Genomic DNA, 22,264 nt, shown 5'->3' on the forward strand with positions numbered 1-22,264 from the left:
TCAGAGAACTCTTTGCTAAAATACTTTCAGCAACAGTAGCAGGATTACATTTCCCTGGGTTGAGTCCCTTTAAGACAACAGACAAGGTCCCTCGCTTGCCTACATTGCCACCTTCATCCCCAACCTGACACTCACTCAATCCACTGCACTCCAGTCATAGGAAATGACCTATGGTTTCTGAAACACAGAGCTGCAGTCACTCTCAATTGCAGACCTTTGCACATATGACTCCCAGAATGCACTAATTTCTACCTGACTGCTTAAAACTCAGCTCAAAGCACAACTTCCCTGAGGAAGCCTCCCCATCGTCCCGACTCTCTATCTGGGTGGGTGCTACTCTGATGTGCTCCCATAGACCCCAGTGAATATCTCTACCATTGTTTTTTTGGCCATTTGCTTGTTATCTTCTGCCACAAGACTGTTAACTCCTAGTGGACAAAGTTTTTTGTTTGTTTGTTTAACTTCTATATCCCCCACCCCTATTCAATAAGCGATTGATAAATAGACGAATGAAAAAAATCAATAAACCATACTGTCTTTAGAACAAAAGGATTCAGGTTGGAAAAGTTATATGTTATACATAACTTAAACACAGAAGGCAGAGTTATGGCAAATCAATCAAATTTTTTTTAAACAGAGTAATGCATGGTAAAGGAGATAAAGAGTTGTGACTAATTTAAAGGGAGACAGATTTTGCCTCAAGGTAGAACTTTCTAACACCTAGGGCTGTCCCGCAAAAGAATGCTCCCTCTGGGGGTAGGCAAATTATGTCTTTGGGCCAAATTCAGGCCACCATCTGTTTTTATAAATAAAGTTTTATTGTAACACATCCACACCCATTTGTTTACATATCGTCCATAGCTGCTTTCACAGGCAAAGGCAGAGTTGAACAGTTGCAACAAAACCCAAGGACGAGGAATTCCCTGGTGGTCCGGTGCTTAGGACTCCATGCTTTCACTTCCAAGGGCACAGGTTCCATCCCTGGTCAAGATCCCACAAGCCTCGTGGGGCAGCCAAAAAAAAAGAAAAAAAGAAAAAACCCTAGGGCCTGCAAAGCCTAAAATATTTACTATCTGGTGGCCCCTAGTCTAGACATGAGGTTGTGAGATTTCCATTGCAGGAAATACTCAAGTAGAGGCTGGGTCTGTCCAGGATGTGGAAGGAATACGGTCTTTAAAAGAGAGAATGGTTACCTTTAAATGTCCTCCCCTCTGGGCAGGTCTGTGATTATAGGCCTACTTTTCTATGACAAAAGCGCATCATACTTTAATTTGTCTTTTACTGACAGTTCTATAATGGGCAGTATTGCTAGTGAAATGGAACAGGACCTGTACCCTCCACCCTCCCCACCCCGGGTTCAAATCCTTTCAGTGTCCCACCCAAGTAGAGGATGGCAACTTCAGGCTGAGCACAAGATTCCTGGAACACCACCCTGTTACCTCACCACCAATCAATCAGAAGAAAGTCTGCACACAGTGGAAGATAATGAAGATTCTGACCCCCTCCCCAAACGATCCGCCTTTAACAACTTTCATGGGCAAGCAGAATCTTTGGAGTTGGTTCCTGGACACAAGTCTGCCTTCTCCCCAGGTTGCCAGCCTCCTGAATTAAGTAACCTTTCCTTTCCAGCTAACACTTGTCTCTTGAGTATTGGCTTTCAAGCAGCGAACAGCCAAACCTTAGCTCAGTAATACTAGTTATAGAAGAGGAAATCATCACATATACAGCCATGGTTTAGGTAATGCACCCGACTTCCTAAATACAGTTTACACTCTGAATAATGAAGGAAATATGTTTTTGGCTTCAAGCATCACCAGGAAGCTATCATAGGAAGAAGTCAGGAAAGATTCAAAGGAAGCCAAGGACTTAAACAGACTTAAAATGAGGCTCTCCCTCTGGACCACAGGTATTAATCAGGGGGCAGCCCTTCAGCCTTTAATGTTCTTTATGAGGCTATGTGGTCACAGTGGAAAGGAAAGGGAGCCACCTACGAGATTACCCCTTCTGCTTGCCTTATTCTATTGACTCTCCTCAACATCATTGGAGGTCAAGTCTCCAAAGCTGCTTTTTCATCCTTTAGCAGGGTTATTTACTTGGAATGAAAAATTCTCAAACTGAAGCACTCTGGATGAAGAGGAATTCCTTTTCAGAAATCATTCCATTTTCACATATTACAATGCCACACCACGAAATGTTTTTAATGTTGAAGTAAAGCCATGTGTGTACATTCATTTGGTGTTCCTTAGGAGGGTTGAAATGTCTGCATGCTTCCATATGTTCAGTTATAGAGGATGTACCTTTGGGTAGATTAAGGAAGGAGCTGCTGCGTCAGGAGGAGAAAAGGCATTCCTGCATCCTGTTATTCTGGAGAAGGTGTTGCTGCAGGAGACTGGCCAAGGAAGGCAGGTCTGGGGGCAAGGTGCTCCCATCACCATATCAGTCAAGCTCAGCTGTCATCTCAGCACATTTCCTGCATTACCAGGTATACTGTTCTACAAATAAAGGAGGGACAGGAGCAAGTCCTAAAAACCCCCAATTTTAAAGTGGTTACACGGGCTATCCCCAAAGACACTTACCATCCCCTCTTCAATGATCTCCTCACCAACTATATCAAGACTCAAAGATGAGGGCAGCTGAAAAGAGCCCAAATATTTCTGGTGGAAATTATTTATAGCTGTTTACTTTCTAGTGGTCACATTTACAGGTTTCTAGTAAATCCTCCAACTTTTCCTCCTATTTCTTCATGAAATGATTCTCTCTCTCCTCATTTACCGCAGCAGCTGTGCAAGTGAGCTGCACTCTTTCAGATTTCTGCCAACTCTTGTTATCAGTCTGAAGGAACTGGCTGCTTTAGGAGGAAAGGGAAGAAATCTCTCCAGCATTATGTAGTATACGGAGAGGATCATGTAAGTTATAGCTGTCTGGGGTCACTTTGTGCAGATACTTAGCATTTGTTCTTTCCTTCTTCTCCCCATCTCTCCCCCCTGTGCTGGAGGATACTTGCTGTAATAAAAAACAGTAAAGAAAACTTGCTCCCGTGAAGTCTTATTGAAATTTTCCATTGGAAGGAGCGACTGTAGGTCAGGAGGGGAAACATTCTGCCAATGGGATTCAGAGTGACGCTCCCTCTTCTGAACTCCAGTGGCCCCACGGTTCAGCCAATTGGCTAAACCAGTCATCGGCAGTTCTCAAATCCTGTTCTGCTGTTCTCTGTGTGTGTCTACCTCATCCACTCAAGGAGGGTGTAAAAATTCCTTAAAGGCAGTCTAATCCCACATACTCTCCTTTGGACCTCCAATAGCTCCTAGCACAGGGCCTTCCACCCTGAAGTCATTGGAAAAAAATTTTTTGCTGTGCTACTTCTGAAGCCTGTGAACTAGTTCGAATGCATTTTAAGAACTTTAAAAACTTTTAAGAGTAACCAGAACACAGAAGAGAAGGGGGAAGATTTTAAAATACTTCCTTACTGGGATAGGCAGAATGATATTACTCCCAAAGATAACCAAGTGAATATGTTATGCTACATGGCAAGGGGGAATTAAAGTTGCCGATGGAATTAAGGTTGCTAATCAGCTGACCTTAAAAGAGGGAGATTTTTCCTGGATTATCTATGTGGACCCAACAGAATCACAAAGGTCCTTGAAAGTGGAAGCAGGAAGCAGAAGACTTAGTGTCAGAGTGATGCTATGTGAGAAAGACTCTGCTAGCCATTGCTGGCTTAGGAGATGGAAGGAAACACAAACCAAGCAATGTGGGATGCCTGTAGAGGCTAGAAAAGGCAAGAAAAATTCTCCAGGGCCTCCAGAAAGACATGCAGCCCTGCTGACTCCTTGCTTTTCGCTTAGTTCTGAACAATCATAAGTATGTGTTGTTTTTAAGCCACCAAATTTATGAAAAATTGTTGCAGAAGCCATAAAAAAACAGATTCAACTATCCTTGACTTATACAAAAGGGAGGAAGGTTTAATATTGAGGCATTTTCTTCCTGAGAGTTTCTGCCTTGAAGAGGGCCTTCAGTCCTGTTTGGCCATAAAGTTTCTAAGTGATAGGGACTAAGAAGGAGTCAAGTGACTATACGGCAAAATCTTTGGCCTCCAAGGCCCTTGCATGTTTCAGGTAATACCTACTGTGGAAGGCAGAGCTAGCCCTGCTCTCATATGAAATGAACAGTTGCCTCTGTACTGTCATTTCATGGGGAAGGATAAGGTTTCCCAACCTACTTCCCCAAAAATGTCCCTCCTCCTTCCTCACTGGGCCCTGAGAACAGGGAAAGTAGTATCGCAGCCAGTTGAACAGGGTACCATTCCTTGCTTTCTATAAGGAAATCTTATATCTATGGATATCAAGGGTCTAGTTTTCACAATGGAAAACCACTTGCTGTAGTGCCTGCACAACAAAATGTCACTTGAAAGTGGTGTCTCCAAACCTGATAAGCATCGGATGTTGCCAACTGAGATAGGCTCAGAGGCAATGGTACTGGCTGGAAACACAAGGGGATGCATGGAGACACAGGTATTTTCTAAGCCAGAGAGGAAAATAGAGAGAACTGGGCTCCAAGGCGCTATTTGCTAATATCACAATTTTGCTTACTTTCAACACTTAAAGGGGCAGGCTCCCCAGTTCGGGCTTCAAAAGTTGATTAGCCTGGAAGGGCTGCAAAGGCTGCTTCTATTATATCCTCTGAGTGAAACAGGAACCTCCAGTGTTCTTGTAATTGTTCAGTACTGAGGTTCAAGTCGAACACATTTATGGGACTTGGCCTCTGGCCCACTTCTTATGAATACACACAAACGTACCTTTTATTGCTCAATAATGCTTTCACTTTTGCAACTTTTTATGAAACACTAAAAAAAAAATGGGGATTGTATTTTAATTTTTTTACAGAAGAAACCACAGAAATACCAAATCTTCCAAATGGGAACTTTTGTCTGCTGCCTCAATCAAAAATTATTTGTCAAGGGACTGAAGCTTCAACATAACAACTCAAGATATTCATTTGGTCCAAATCCAACTGACTTACTCTCCAGACTGAGTTTCTGCATCCCTCTTTACGAGCCCAACCTCCTTCTCTGGGATGATTAAGGTACAACGCAACAGCATTCATCAGCTCTATATGCCTATAGGATGTGCTCCCCACTGACTCGGTTACAAATCCGCATTCTCTCATCTGGGTTCTTGTCTAGAAGAACAAGAAGCTCTTTCTTACATGCACACCTTTGCATTGCCACCTCTACATCATGACTCCAGGCCTTCATGACCACCCACCTGGACCACTGCAAGAGTTTCCTACCTAATCACCCTGCCTCCATTATCCACATTCGACAATTTGAATAAGTACACTGTCATCACATTACTCTTGAAGGAGAGATACAATCGTATTGCCCCAGCTTAGATGCTCCAATAGTTCTCCATTTTTCACCAGGTGAAGTTCAGTCTTCTCAACCTGGCATTCAACCTCATACAACCAGGCTCCGAATTCCCTTTCCAGGTGTAGCTCTCACTACGCTCTTTCATGCATTCTGCACTGCTGACAATCTGGATGGTCCGGCACCCTGCAAGGTACCCCACACATGCCTTTATTCTTGCCACTTTGAGTTCTTTGTTGCAAGCCACAGAAACTGACTTTGGCTACCTTGGGCGCAAGGGGATGGGCTGGAAGGATGTGTGGAAGTTCACAGACTCTGAAGAGCAAAGCACAGAAAGGACAGGAACCAGAGTTGTTCAGGGGGGGTTGCTCAGTAGTGGGAGCTGTTGGACAATCTCTTCAAGGCACAAAGTGAATAAGTGAGCCCCAGATTTTTGAGTTTTTTGTTTTGTTTTGTTTTTTTGCCGCTCTACTCACATTCCAACTCCAGAGAGCATCGAATGGAACTGGCTTTGGCTGGAGGCAATCAGAGCACCTTGATAGATCATTTTACAAACACTATTCAATGGGAGAAGAGAATTCTTCAAAAGTAAGTCAGAGCATGGGCTTCCCTGGTGGCGCAGTGGTTGAGTGTCCACCTGCCAATGCAGGGGACACGGGTTCGTGCCCCGGTCCGGGAAGATCCCACATGCCACGGAGCAGCTGGGCCCGTGAGCCATGGCCACTGAGCCTGTGCGTCCGGAGCCCGTGCTCCGCAACGGGAGAGGCCACAACAGTGAGAGGCCCACGTACCAAAAAAAAAAAAAAAAAGTAAGTCAGAGCGTTAGTGCCAGAAGAACAAATAATAGAGGCCCGGCAACCAAAAGCAACAAATACCTATGACACATTATCTCCACCTGGAATATTCACTTTCTACCTACCATTCTCTGCCCATTCTTCAAGACCCAGCTGAGATATCATTTTGAAGCCAGAGCCCATCTCTTTCATTGTGAGCTTCCAGTTCAGAATGTGCTCCTCTCTTTCAGTCCTCCTTACTTTCTTCCTTCTTTCACAGATTTTATGTTGTATCCCTTTCCTCACTAGCTTTGTAATGAGAAAAGTCACATCCCCTCTCTATGCTCCAGTTTCTGGATCTACAAAAAGGAGATAATAATAACCATTTCACATAATCATTGTGAGTAGGATTAATATCCATATGTAATGAAATTAGTTTAGTGTCTGACATGTTGTGGTTGTTATTTTTATTAGCCTGTCATCATCATCATTATTATCAGTATTAACACTTTTAGACTGGGAACCATGATTTGTTCGTCTTTACGGACCCTAGTCAAATATTTTGCACACAAAACTATTTGCTACTTCTGGTGAAAGAATGACTCAATAAAGTAATCAATTAATGAAGGAAGAAAATTCCGGAAGCTGAAATTGAAACTGGGATTTCAGTAGGCCTTCCCTTTCTACTTTTACCATCCAATAAGGAGACCCCAACTGCAGGAGCAAGGATTATCATAGATGTTCCAAGAAACAGATAGGGAAAGAGCTTTTCCATTGAACATTCTGTAGTTCTGAGGCAGTTGGAAATACAGCCCCAGTTCTGTTCTTTTGCTGTAATAGCCTCTGTCTGTAGGAGATTTTAAAATGGATAACGAAAAGAAGGAAGGAAGGAAAGAAGGAAGGCAGCGGGCAAACATTAATAAGAAATTTAGGGTGACCCATGGGATAGGAAACAGGTATCCGCCCCACCCCGACCCAGTTTACCAACTCTGACAGTGGCCCCCTTAGGAGCCATTCTTGGTGATACCCTGTGCAATAGTTAGGGATGCTCCTCAGGCATCCTTATCTCCCTTGGTTACCATTATGGGTCTGTCATCTATGTATTTATCTAAATCTTCTTCAAATCTATTTGTATGTTTAGTCTTTGCCACTTTCCACTTGTATTAAAGCTTTGCTTTAAAATTTAAATTTTAACCTAGATGGCTAGGGAAAAAAGAAAAAAACTCATCCTTCCAACAGAGAACTGGAGAAAGTTCCATTTAAATTGTACCTGTGCCACCCACTCAACAGCCTGGGCCAGGCACTTGCCCTCCCTGCTTCACCCTGATCCATTTAAAATTGATAGAATAACCTTCAGATCAGTACATTAAAGGTTAATTAGATTTTAACTTTTTCATGCCACTCAGAATATGAAGGAGATTATATAAATATTACATCTTACTATAGAGTCTAGATAAGAATCCTTTCTTCATTTGACTAAATTTGTATCCCTCACTGATCGATTCCTTGTCCTCCACACCATCACATTTTTATACACTTTGGATAATCCCTTTATTACCACAATGTGTGGGTGTATAGATTATGCACCGTACTACTCTAGGGGGTGACATTCATATCCTGTTTATCATACATACGTCCATGCACTGTGAAAATTTCCAGACAAAATGTCAGTCAACTGTCTTGGGGAAAGGGTACCTTTTTCTACTTCACACAAAGATATTAAGAAGACATTATGGGGACTTCCCTGGTAGGCACAGTGGTTAAGAATCCGCCTGCCAATGCAGGGAGGGGACACGGGTTCGAGCCCTAGTCCGGGAAGATCCCACGTGCCGCGGAGCAACCAAGCCGGTGTGTCACAGCTACTGAGCCTGCGCTCTAGAGCCTGCGAGCCACAACTACTGAGCCACGTGCCACAACTACTCAAGCCTGTGCGCCTAGAGCCCAAGCTCCGCAACAAGAGAAGCCACTGCAATAAGAAGCCCACGCACCGCAACGAAGAGTAGCCCCTGCTCGCCACAGCTAGAGAAAGCCCACGCACAGCAACAAAGACCCAACACAGCCAAAAATTAATTAACTAAAGAAAAAAAAATCCATGTTAAAAAAAAAAAGAAGACATTATGACTGGATTTGAGACATCACTACTATGTCTTTCCCAGCTTTATCCTTGAACCTTTTAGTAAACTTCCATTTATTAGGTAGATTCAAGAGAGTTCAATGGTATTTTCAAATATAATACACATGTAGTAGTTACCTCCTGCATCAGACTTCCCACTCACTGCATACAGCCCTTTGAGCTGAGCTGTTCCTCTTGGAGTTCATTTTTGAGGCCCAGCACTTCCTCTTCTAGACCTGGTTCTGGGTCCCTAAGATACATACTTTAATGCAGGTCTATAAATTAATCAGGTGTGAATGTCTTCACTCCAGATTCCCCATGTCTGGCACAGAAATCTTTCTCAGGTTGGGTGAGAGAATGCGGGCAAATCCCTGGAGTAGCCTTAAGTGTTGTTCCAATTAACAGTATCTTTTATTTTCTCCTTAAAAGGAGATGGCCCCCTGGATCTGGCTCCTTTGGGATACTGAAGAGTATGTTTTTAACCCTTCGAGTAGAGCCAAGAAAAACATCTCTTGCTCTGTTTCTAGATTTAATATTTCCAGGTGGATTTAAGAAAACCACTATTATTTTGCTCTCGGTATGAGTACGTGTGCACACACACACACACATTTAGATCATCAAGGTAAAACAGATTTAACCATTTTAACAGGAATGGCTGTCATTTCACAGACTTGGGAGCCAGAATTCTCAGGATGATGCAAGCCATCAACCATCTAGTATTTAAGTGCTCTTACCTAAAACTCTGCTTTTGTTGAAACCACAGGGTAGACAAAATCCTTGCCCCAGGATAAGAATGGAAAGATGTCGAGGTACTTACTCTACTAAACCTCATTTGTCTAATCTTTAAAATGATAATAATAATAATACCTACCCCACGGACCATTAGCTGGTTGAAATAATAAACATGAAATCTTTTAAGTAGCTAATATTCAACAAATGCTTATGGGAAACATACTGCACTCATTAAAAAGAGAAGCATTGTTCCTGTCTTCAGGGAGTTTTACTTTTTATAGGGTTTTTTTTCCCCTCAAGAGGTTTTTGAGCAAGGGAGCAACCAATGGTGTGCCAGAGGCAGTGTGTGTTGGCTTGCAAGAGCCAATTAATAAAATATTCAGAACTAGTTGCTAAACCATTGGTAGTTGAAATATGGGAGTATTTGCACCTCAGAAATTGCCAAGCACTATAAATCAGCCTTTCTTTCCCCCCACCCCGAAAGCCCATTTTGTAGCACACCATTGAAAAATATGAAAGCATGAAAAATACAGCGTAGTGGTTAAGAACAGGGATTTGGAATTGGGGAGAGATGGATTAAAATCCTAACTGTACAATCTACAAGCTGTAAGTCATTTAGCTACTCTAAGCCTCATTATCCTCATTCATAAATGAGGAAAATGGATTAATACTGTAATCTACGTATGTTCATCTGCTCAGGTTGCCATTATAAACGTAGACTAGGTAGCTTAAACAACAGTTTTCTAACAGTTCTGGAGGTTAGAAGTCCAAGATCAAGTTGCTAGTATAGTCAGTTTCCGAGGAGGGCTCTTTATCTGGCTTGCAGATGGCCATGTTCTCACTGCATCTCCACATCACCTTTCCTCGGTGTGTCGGCATGGAGGGACAGCAAGCAAGCTCTCTAATGCCTCTTCTTATACAGACACTAATGCTACCAGATCAAAGTCCCACCCTTAAGATTTCATTTAACCTTAATTACCTCTTTAAAGGCTCTATCTCCAAATAAAGTCACATTGGGGATAGGACATATGAATTTTGAGGGGACATAAACATTCAATCCATAACACTATCTCATAGGAAAATAGAATGAGACACAGTATGTAAATGCCACGCCTAGTGCTTCTCAAGTGCTCAATAAATATTAGCTATTATTACCATTACTCATTAGAGGAGTAAGACTGGCTTTGTGGGGTGGTAGGAAGGGAGACTAGAAAGTGAAAGACTATAGTCAAGAGGTTCATTAAGCAGACCGTTGGAAAACATCAAAGACAGATCCCAATAAATGAAAAATTAACAAGATATAGAAACTGACTAGATATGAAGGTGATAAGAAGAAATGGTCATGGGCTTCCCTGGTGGCGCAGTGGTTGAGAGTCCGCCTGCCGATGCAGGGGACACGAGTTCGTGCCCCAGTCTGGGAAGATCCCACATGCCGCGGAGCGGCTGGGCCCGTGAGCCATGGCCGCTGAGTCTGCGCGTCCCGGAGCCTGTGCTCCGCAACGCAACGGGAGAGGCCACAACAGTGAGAGGCCCGCGTACCGCAAAAAAAAATTAAAAAAAAAAAAAAGAAAGAAAGAAATGGTCAGAGTTAGCTCCAAGGAGCCTAGGTGGGAAGGAACTGATGGGAAAAAGACACCAGAAGATGAGAATCGGTTTTAGGAGTTTTAGGAAATGAAATGAAACAATTGAGAGTTTAAGATAATGGCCAAAAATATCCAAACTCCCCAATTTAAAATCCTTAGAGTATGTATTCATTGACCAAATATTTCTTGAGTTTTTATACAAGACACAGACTATAAGGGATACAAAAATGGTTAGGATATGGTCCCTGTCTTTATGTGCCTATGGTCCATTATGGATGAGGACATAAAAAGGAAATTGTCACTCAAGCTTGAAAGAGATTCAAATTAGGTGCAATAAATTTTCAAAAAAAAGGGAGATGGCTTCTTGCTGATGATAAATTAGCATTTCATGGAGGCAGAGGGATGGAGCATGAAGGATAGATAGGAAGGTGTGGACTTAGATAAACAGTAAGATGTGGAAGAGGGTAGAGAAAGGCTTCGTCATAGAGGCGTTCCTCTAGCGTAAGAAAAAGCATTGAATTGAGAAAATGTATTCAGGGGGCAGTTCAGTTCAGCCAAAGCATGGACAGCCAATTAGAAAATAGTAGGAAATCAAGTTAGAAAGGCATCAAAGACCAAACCACAGAGGATCTTAAAATCTAGGTTAAAGAATGTGAACTTGATACAACATTGATGAAGGGAATTAAAAGAGACACAGATAAGTGGAAAGACATCCTCTGTTACTGGATTGGAAGAAGTAATATTGTTAAAATTGTCCATTACCCAAAGTGATCCACAGAGTCAATGCAATCCCTATCAAAACACCAATCTCATTCTCTACAGAAATTGAAAATAACAATCCTAAAATTCACATGGAACCATAAAAGACCCCAAATAGCCAAAGCATCTTGAGCAAGAAAACAAAGTTGGAGCCATTTCAAAATATATTGCAAAGCTACAGTAACTGAAAGATTATGGTTCTGGCAGAAAAACACACATGAAGAGCAATGGAATAGAGAGCTCAGAAATAAACCTATAGTCAACTGATTGTTGACAAACGTGGCAAGAACACACAATGGGGAAAGGATAGTCTCTTCAATAAACAGTGCTGGAAAAACGGGATATCTACATGCAAAGGAATGAAATTAGACCTTTATCTTACACAACATAAACAAATCAACTTAAAATGCATTAAAGACTTAAAAGTAAGACATGAAACCATAAAACTCACAGAAGAAAACAGGGAAAAAAAGTTTGACATTGGTCAGGGCAACAATTTTTTGGATATGACACCAAAAACACAAACAACAAAAACAAAAATAGATAAATGGAATTTCATCAAGCTAAAAAGCTTCACACAGCAAAGGAAACCATCAACAGAATGAAAAGCAAACTTACAGAACAGAAGGAAATATTTATAAACCATATATCTGATAAGGGGTTAATATCCATAATATATTAGGAACTCATAAAACTCAATAGCAAAAAGAACCCCAAACAACCCAATTTAAAAGATGAACAAACTATTAGATATAAAATAAGCTACAAGGATATATTGTACAACATGGGGGATATTGTCAATATTTTATAATAAGTATACATGGAGTATAACCTTTAAAAATTGTGAATCACTATACTGTATACCTGTAACTTATATAATATTGTACAGCAACTATACTTCAATTTTTTAAAAAATGAAGGATCAGAATAGACATTTCTCAAAAGAAGACATACATATGACCAAAAGATACATGAAAAGGTGCTCAACTTCACTAATAACCAGAGAAATGCAAATCAAAACCACAATGAGATACCACCTCAAACCTGTTAGAATGGTTATTATCAGAAAGATAAAATATAACAGGAGTTGGCGAGCATATGGAAAAAAAACACTTGCACTGTTGGTGGGAATATAAATTGATACATCCATTATAGAAAACGGTATGGAGGTTCCTCAAAAAATTAAAAATAGAACTACCACAGGATGCAGCAAGCCCACTACTGGGTATATACCCAAATAAATGAAATCAGTATCTTGAAAAAATATCTGCACTTTCATGTTCATTACAACATTATTCATAATAGCCAAAATGTGGAAACAACCTAAGTGTCCATGAACAGATGAGTGGATAAAAAAATGTGGCCTACATTCCATACAATGAAGTATTTTTCAGCCAGATAAAAGAAGGAAATCCTGCCACTTGCAGCAACATGGATGAACCTGGGGGACACAATGTTAAGTGAAATAAGCCAGACAAGTATGATCTTGCTTATATGTGGAATATAAAATACTCATCAAACGCACAGAAGCAGAGAGTGTAAATGGTGGTTACTAGGGGCTGAGGGGAGAGGGAGATGGGGAAAGGTTGGTCAGAGGGTACGAAGTTTCAGTTATGCGCGATGAATTTCTTCTGGAGATCTCCTGTACGACAATGTGACTGTAGTTAATAATTCTGTATTGAATACTTGAAATTTGTTAAGAGGGTAGATCTTAAATGCTCTCACCAGAAAAAGAAACTAGTAACTATTCAAGATGATGGATATGTTAATTAAATTGATTGTGGTGATTCTTTCACAATGTATATGTATATCACATCATCAAGTTGTACACCTTAAATATACACATTTTTAAACTGGCAATTATACCTCAATAAAGCTGGAAAAAATTTTTATGTAAAAACTGCCCCCCCAAAAGAACTTGATTTATTGTTAGTAGTAAGTGGTGAATCACTACCACACTGATAAGCATCTTTCACCTCATCCACAATTAATTTACTCAGACCCTTTCATTCTCCAAATCTCTAAATAAACTTTTATCAGCTGTGCTGACTTTTTTTTATTTTTTTTTTTTTTTTGCGCTACGCGGGCCTCTCCCGTTGCGGAGCACAGGCTCCAGACGCGCAGGCTCAGCGGCCGTGGCTCACGGGCCCACCGCGCCGCGGCATGTGGGATCTTCCCGGACCGGGGCACGAACCCGTGTCCCCTGCCACCAGGGAAGCCCAGCTGTGCTGACTTTTAAGGTGCCTAATTCCTGGCATTAACCCTTTTGCAATTCCTCCAGCAACCAGGTCGTCCAAGATCCCAGAACTCTTCCTGATCTCTGGAAAACTAAACCATGTCCAGCCTTTAACTACCTTAGCTTTCAATCTCAGAATTTCCTCAGAAAGATTAAGCAGAAACATCTGCTCTCCTCAATTCTGCTCGTACTCCTATATGCAGTGTGGTCTATGACAGTACTCCATATACAGTCCGTAACAGTTATTGAGCGAAAGAAAGAGAAGCTAAAACATGGAGGTGACTTACCAAGAACCTTTAGAAGGTATTCGGGAAGAGGAATCAGAGGAAGAGTGTGGAAGCCGAAGTTTGTGAGGTTCCAGAGCACAGACACGTACACACCTCGCGTCTCCTTCACCAGCATTTGCACCTCTGCCTCTTGCTCCCCTCAGAGGCTGCGAATCTCTGCAGAACACGCCCAGCCCCTTATTCAGGCCTGTGCCCTGCTGTGGGCGGAGGTCACGGGAAGAATGCGACTGCCGGTTGACCTGGAGCTGAACCTGAGCGCCCGGAGGCTCCGCAGCCCCTCCCTGTCCTTGGATTGTACGTTTCGCCCGCGGTTCCCACAGCTGGAGCCGGTTTCAGAGGCACAGGCTTGAGAGCGCGCTGTGGTGTTGAGACCATCTTGACGGTGTAAGTGACTGAACCCAGTTAAGGCCTCTACAGAAACTTTTAAAATCTGGCAGGCGGGCTTCCCTGGTGGCGCTGTGGTTGAGACTCTGCCTGCCAATGCAGCGGACACGGGTTTGAGCCTTGGTCCGCGAAGATTCCACATGCCGCTGAGCGGCTGGGCACGTGAGCCGTGGCCGGTGAGCCTGCGCGTCCGGAGCCTGTGCTCCGCAACGGGAGAGGCCGCAACAGTGAGAGGCCCGCGTAACGCAAAAAAAAAAAAAAAAATCTGCCAGGCAGGTGGGGTGATCTACCCGCAGCTGCGGGAGACAAGTCTCCTACGCAAGTTTCCTTGCTCGTTAAACCTGCTACCTACCAACTGGAGTGGTCTCCTCTTTCTTTAGTCTCTCCTTGCCCTCCGTGTACGGGGCCAGTTTCAGATTTCACCGGGGAAATTTCAAGGTTGTGAACCAACAATTGTTGAGGCAGCCAGAGGACCGAAGAAATGGGCCTTGGGAAGGAGACATCCTAGGGGCAGGGAAGCCGACTTGGCCATTGACTTCTATGTGGGGAAGGGTGGCCCGTATGTTAGATGCTTGTGGGCCATCGAGTGAGTCAGGGGAGAAACCCCAAAACGCTGGCTGCTGTAATGTGTTTGTTTGAGGAACTGCGCAGGGCGAACCGCCGCAGAGAAGGGAAAGAAACGACTGCCCCAGTGGGCAGGCCTCTAACTGTGGGCAGACGGGCTGGACCCCGACGCCCAACTGGAGGCTGAGGCTCAGGTTAGAAAATTGGAAGAAGAGCTGAGGATAGAGAAGGACGTGCAGTGTCCACGGCTCTGCTAGCTTCAGTGCAGGCAGGCGAGGTGGGAGAGCCAGGTAGTAATTTGGAGGCCTTAGCGGTGAGGGTTCTGTAAAGTGAGGAGGGCGCAAGCTGCCGGGAATTAAGGTCAGAGTGTTTGTAACAAAGCGGATTGGGACGGTAAGAGGTAGAATCCCTGGAAAAGTGAGGAGAGCAAAACAAGGATGTTGCGGTGATTGACAGTGAAACGCACAAAACGCCTCGAGCGGTATAACCCCTAAAACAAAGGAAACCAAAAGCACAGCAACAACAACGCCAGCCAGCATCCCCCAGTTCAGGAAACGTTCATGATGAGAGAATGTTCTCCCACTGAGCTTATTGATCTAGCTACCAAGTTCCAGCCAAAGGCCAGGGAAACTATCCAGGCATGGTTCGTGGGGTTGTGCTATATAGGGGACAGTGACATTTCTCTAATGTCATTGGGCAGCAGGCAGAAGAAATGACCAACATCACCACACACCCTGTCTTCCAGCAGTGCCTGCCTGGTGTTAAGGTTGGGGGAGGAGGGTGTTCTAGGAACTCACTCCCTCATAGATTGGATTATTCTAGCCTACAGGGAGGCTTGGCCCGATGATTGAGGGGGTGGGGGGAACCTCCCTGGGCCTGTGCAACCCTGGAAATCTATAGAGGAGGTACAACAAATTCTTAGGGATTTGGGAATGAGACAGGCTATCTGCACCCCTGTCTTTGAAGGTCCTGAATTGGCCACATTCACTACAGGAATTTAAGTCAAGATACTCCAATCCAACCCCAGTACCTGCTTTGGGATGCCGACATCCATGCCGAGCCCAGTCGTGGGAGAAGACATTTATGGTGTTGGGCAATTCATCGCTGGTCTGGGGCGGGAGGGGGGACTGACAAATCCCCGGAACAGGTCCGGGCTGTGGGCAAGACCCAAGATGGAGGGAACTCAAAAAGCCAAAAGGCTATCCCAATCACCTGTAAAGGGTTGGGTAAAAGTAACCCAGAAGCAAAAGTGGTTTGACCTCACTGCTGCAGGGGCCCCACCTGAAAAGATAATGCAACACAACATTGTTTGGTCAGCCTATGGAAAGCTTTAAAACGTGAACAACAATTCAGACCTGCCTCACCTGCCCCTGCTATCCCTGACGCCCTGCCTGCTCCCGCAGAGGCTTCGGGGATTCACGCTCTGGATACATGATACAAGCCAAGATTGCCTCCAGGTGAGGGCCCTTGGAGGCCTCATGTTGAGCTCACGTTCACTGTTCCCCAGAAATAAGCAAAAGGTGATGGCTCTGGTTGACATTGGAACCAAATGTACTCTAATATCATGGTAACCCTCAGAAGCAGCCATTGATGGTTATGGAGGGCAAATGGTTATGGTCAGAAAGGTCCCTTTGGCACTGGAGATCAGGTGTTCTCTTGCACTAGAATACGAGGTTTTTTTCTCTTCAGTACTAGAGAACGTATTGGGCATTGATATCCTACAAGGTCGAATTTTGCAAACCTCTATCAGTGAATTCCACATCCAGGTTAAAGTAATCAAACCAGTGTTGAGGGGAAATGCCAGCTGAGAACCAGTCTACTGCCCCCTTGAAGAGTAATAATTGTCAAACGATATAAAGTGCCGAGGACACAGCATAAGGAAATAGGAGAAACTATCCAAGAACTGCACTGAGTGGGTATTGTGCGCCCTGCCCCTAGTGCTTTCAACAGCCCAGTATGGCCAGTAAAAAAGCCAGATGGCTCATGGAGGATGACCATGGACTACCAAGAATTCAGCAAGCCCCCCAAGAATTGAAGAAGCCATCCATGTGGCTGTACCCAGCACTGCACCATCTTAGATACCTGGCCGCCACCTTAGGAGTGGACCATGCTGCACTAGACTTAGCAAATGCTTTTCTCGGTGTGCCCCTGGCCGCTGAGTCACCAGATCAATTTGCCTTCACACGGGAGGGGCAGCAAGGGACTTTAAGGAACTTCCCCAAGATTACCAACACAGCCCCACCAAATGGCATGGGACGGTAGCTTGAGATCTGTCCCTGTTCTCTTTCCCCACATCAGTAAAATGAGCCCATTACATTGATGCTAAACTGTTAACATGAAGATTTGCCTGTACTGCAGAACACTCTGCAGACTTCACTGGAACATCTGTGGGCAGTGAACCCACAGAAAATTCAAGGCACAGACACCACTGCAAAGTTTTTGGGAGTCATTTGTGTCAGATAAGATGTGTCTTGTCCCAGAAGCTGTGATTGATAAGGTGCAAGCCTAAATGGCCCCTAAGAACACAAGAAGTACAAGCTTTTGTAGGAGTTTAGGGGTTTGGGAGGACTTTTATTTCCCACGTGGCACAGTGCCTCTATCCCTTCTACTGCCTAGTAAAGAAAGGGCATGGGAGAGACTGAGGATCAGGGCAGCAAGCTGCCATTGAGAAGAGAGAAAGACTTGTGAAACAGACCTGGGCATCATCTCCCAGGCAGGGCCACCATTTGAGGTAGATGTGTCTGTGAATCTGGAAGGTATGGGTTGGGCACTATGGCAGAGACCACAAGAGAGAGGGTCCCAGCTCTGGAAGGGGGCAGGAACCTGATAAACCACCATAGGGCACAGCTCCTGACAGGGTACACAGTGCTCCTTCAAGTACAGCCTCTCCCAAAGGAACAGCGTATCATGTGTAAGGATGTCCCTTCCTAGCAAGGGGAAAGTTGAGAATATCTTCCAATGACCCACCTCTGCCATGGCTCAAACTCCCAGTCTAAGAGGCATGCCTATTTGCAACAGAGGAACATCCTGTCTGCCAGCCCACTGTCTCTAGAAATACGGGGGCTACTTGGCCCTGTAGAGTATGGGCCTATTCCGGTGGCAGCCCCTGCGGCCTGTTAGGGAGGGACTGGGGGAAATTCCCACTGATGCCTGGTATACAGATGGGTCTAGTAGGGCAAACAGCTTCTGCAGATGGACTGCAGTCACTATTCAGCCCACCACTGACGCCATCTGGCTGAAACAGGAATAAACTGGTGATCACTCGTGAGCCCTGACTGTTAACTCTTTTCACTGATGGCTGGGCTGTTCTAAAGAGATTAACCCTATGGTTTGCACAATGGGAAAGTGAGGGGTGGATAACCATGAAGAAGCCCTTGGGGGTTGGGACATGTGGGAAGACATTTGGGTTCGCCTCCAAGGGCCTAAACTGTCCTCACTGTCTTCCACGTCCCCGTTCATAAAGTACTGACACCCACTGGCAATCAGGAAGCTGATGTCCTAGCTTGGGTACAAGCCCTAGCAACTGACCCTTCGGTAGATACAGCAGATTGGGTGGGATGGCATACTGCCAGGATGCTGTGTTGCCTTTGAAATACACTGGCTTGATTAATGCAGTAATGGCATGCCCTATGTGTTCTAAACAAGGCCCAAGGCCACTGCCAAAGGAGTCTAGGGCCGTCCACTGGAGTTCCCAACTGGTGAGGGATTGGCCCTCAGTTGATTATATTGGCCCCCTCCCTCTGGGTGAGGGTTCTAAATATGCCTGGATCTGTGTGGACACTGTGTCTAGCCTGACCCAAGCTTTCCCCTGCCGCTGCACAAACCAGGCTGCCACTATAAGGGGTTTAGAGAAACTGAGTACCATGTATGGATACCATTAGCGAATCAACAACAATTGGGGGTCACGTTTCAAAGGTCATGATATGCAAAGGGCAAAGAACATAACATTAGACGGAGCTTTCATCCCCTCTGTAACCTACAAGCAGCAGGGTCAGTAGAAGGAAGAACAGAATATTAAAGCAGCAGATTAAATTACAGGTAAAACCACTTTGGCCAGCTGGGCTAAAGCACTATCTCACGCTTTAATACATTTGAATGATCAACCAGGAGGACCTGCTGCCTCATACACCAGACTGGGGACCCCTGCCGAGGCACTCAACACTGTAAAGGTATGGAAGTTGCTGGAAACAGCCATTGCCCTGATTCTCACCTCGGATGTGCTCTGCTGCTGAGAATACCAAGCCCCATGACTGGGAAAGGCGCTGTCTACTGGGATTTGCAGTGGGATGGGGTGACTTGTTAGGCACCACTGGGTGAGAGACCTACTCAGACTCTGCTGGGATCCTGTTGTCCTGGTGCAGGCCAGGCCTGTCGAAATGCACTACACCTAGAATTGAACACATACTATTGGGGGTCCTGGTCTGGCATATCGCATCCCCATCCATCTCCTCAAGCCTGACAGTGTTGCTTCCCCTGGCCGTTATGTATGGTGTGCACAACCAGGTCAAATTCCTAAAGCTGCAGCCACATTTACATCCAAGGATCAGGCCATAGTGTAATTCTTATAGAAAGGAAAGAGGCTCCCATCCAAGTTCCTACTATCTTTTTTTTTTGGTTTTCAGGGAAGAGTTTTTATTTATAATTAATTAATCACATTATTTGTTTGTTTGTTTATTTTTGGCTGCATTCAGCCTTCATTGCCCCGTGCAGGCTTTCTCTAGTTGCGGCGAGTGGGGGCTACTCTTTGTTGCAGTGCACAGGCTTATTGCAGTGGCTTCTCTTGTTGCAGAGCATGGGCTCTAGGCACAGAGGCTTCAGTCGTTGTGGCACACAGGCTTCAGTAATTGTGACTCATGGGCTCTAGAGTGCAGGCTCAGCGGCCATGGCTCACGGGCTTAGTTGTTCCGCAGCATGTGGGATCTTCCCGGACCAGGGCTCGAACCCGTGTCCCCTGCATTGGCAGGCGGATTGTTAACCACAGGGAAGTCCCTAACTATCTGTCTTTTTGACCTTAGACTTCTGCTTCTCCTGTGGTGTTGGGTAATGGAATGGGCACCTGATGACTGGTTTGGCACTGACTGGTCATGCTACCCAGGTATTTATTAGGTAGCCCCAGATGGGGCCCAATGGGTGTGTGGCACAAATCTTTGGCCATGGCTTCCACCTGACTGGTTGGACCGTTGCACCCTGGGTTTTCCCTGGGCACAGGGGAGAATCCACCCCATGGTAACAGAAACTGCCCACCTACCTCTCCTCAGGGCCAGATGGGCATGTTCTGTTTTCCACTGGTATAATCATTTGGCCACCACCTTTATTCCTTCCACACATAGCACACATAGAAACCCTTATTAATTCACCCAGTAACACTTCATTAATAGCCAGCAAAGCTGGTCCTTACTGAACACTGAAATGTCTCTAATGAGAAAGGCTGTCCTCCAAAACAGAAGGGCCTTGAACATTATTACTTCGTTGCAAGGAGGCACCTGTGCCGTTGTCCAAGCAGAATGTTGCGTGTTCATACCTGATGAGTCTGCTCAGGTATCATCTTTATTAAATATGAGGACACAAGTGAAGGCCCAGAGTGATCTGACCCCCAGCCTAGGGGACTCAGTCAATCAGTGGTTCCCATCATGGGGCTCTAGGTGGAAAGAACTGTTACTGGGGAATTATTATCTTAATCTGTGTTTCCTCTTGCACGTGCCTGTATTGTCACTGTGGTGTCTGCCTCCAGTGCAGCCAAACGGCCGCCAAATGAGCCACCTCCATGCTAGTGAAACCCCTTGCTGATCGCTCAGGGCGCCTTGCAGAAGAGGACAGCATGTGAAATTGTAAGAGCCGGGCACAAGGGGAGGAGTGTTGAAAGAGGGCATCGAGAGGACCTGACCACCAGTTGACCTGTAAGCTGAACCCAGGCGATCAAAGCCTCCTCACGCCCTCCCCTGTCCTTGGGATGTATGTTCTGTCCCCCTTTTTCACAACCAGAGCCATTTTCAGGGATGCAGCCCGGAGAGAGCAATGTAGTGTTGAAACCACCTGGACAGTGTACGTGACTGAACCCAGGTAAAGCCACTGTATAAACTTTTAAGATTCTGGCGAGTGGGTGTGGAGATCTGCTCGTCCAGAGGCAGCCCAAGCCTGCTTATTAAACCTGCCACCTACCAGTCTGCAGTGGGCGGCTGCTTCCTTCTTCAGTCTTTCCTTGCCCTCCTTCTACTGGGGCCAGTTTCAGACTTCACCCGGCGAAGTTCCCAAGGTCGCAAAGCAACACCCCAGCACCTGGCCTTGGGCCTGACACAAATAGGTGCTCAACGAATGGTGGCTGAAGGCAGGGATGGAGGGAAGGAGAAAAGGGAGGGAGAAGGGGGCAGCAGAACTTTGGCACTAAGACCTGCCAGGCTCTGTTACTTGGGTGCAAGTTTGCCTCCACTCTAGATTTTGAGCTTAAGAACAAAGATCGTAATCTAGAATCCTCTATATACTCTTCCAGCCAAAATGCCTAATATGGGATCAAACACAATAAAGCTTCACTAAATTAAATTTCCTCAGTGCAGTGAGTCTGCTTTTTTCTTTCATTTTAGGGAGGGTGACGGGTAGGCTAGCCATAATTTTTAAAATCCACAGATTTTTGTAGATAGGTAACTGCTAAATTCAAAATTATAATGGGTTCAGTAGTGGGAAGTGCAGCAGCATTACTGTTACTACTGTTACTGTTACTACTGCTGCTATTCCTATCTCTTGTGCCCAGGAGTATTTAAACATTCCCATGGGTAAAGGAGACTGGAGTCTTTTAAAGACTCAAAACTAAAGCATCAGCCTTCACCTTCTCTCTAGCACACCAGCAAGAATTAATTACCTACCTGGGGGGAATTAACAGAAGCATTATCCAATCTAGAACGGGAAAATCAGGGCCTCAGGATTCAGAGGGCTCCAAAGCTGAGCCTGCTAAGCTGCGTCAACTTAAGGAAGATTTAAATGCTCTACCCAGCTTTCTCTCTGTCAGAAATGAATACATTGCCGTGAGAAGGAAGCCTAGCAATGACAGCAAGCCCTGGCTTGAGGTCTGTTGGCATAGTCTATCCTAGATACTTGAAACGTGAAGATGGCAACTGAGTCTCTGCAGTCAGTGCACCTTTGAGTTATTAGGAACAGGGATTAGAAAGAAGCCTTTCATTTAAAAACAGGTGGGTTTCTCTTAATTTCTAGGAGAGTTAGGAGTGCCCAGATGCCGCTGCTGATAGAATTGACTTCTATTCACGTACTGCAGGTTGATGCTGTGTCATTTGTGCTTTATAAAAATCCAAAATCCTTAAGTGCTCTGATCAGTAACAGCCTAAGTAAACTGGAGCTGAAGGAGCTCCTTTGTCCACTTCCACTTCCCCTCTTCTGCTCTGCACCGAGCACTCTCTGATTAAAAGGCAGTCACCTATAAAAAGAATGCAGAGGGCTTCCCTGGTGGCGCAGTGGTTGA

The sequence above is a fragment of the Aethalodelphis obliquidens genome, unplaced genomic scaffold (assembly GCF_003676395.1).
Source record: "Aethalodelphis obliquidens isolate GAN/ISIS:26980383/991018 unplaced genomic scaffold, ASM367639v1 scaffold1, whole genome shotgun sequence".
NCBI classification, from domain to species: domain Eukaryota; kingdom Metazoa; phylum Chordata; class Mammalia; order Artiodactyla; family Delphinidae; genus Aethalodelphis; species Aethalodelphis obliquidens.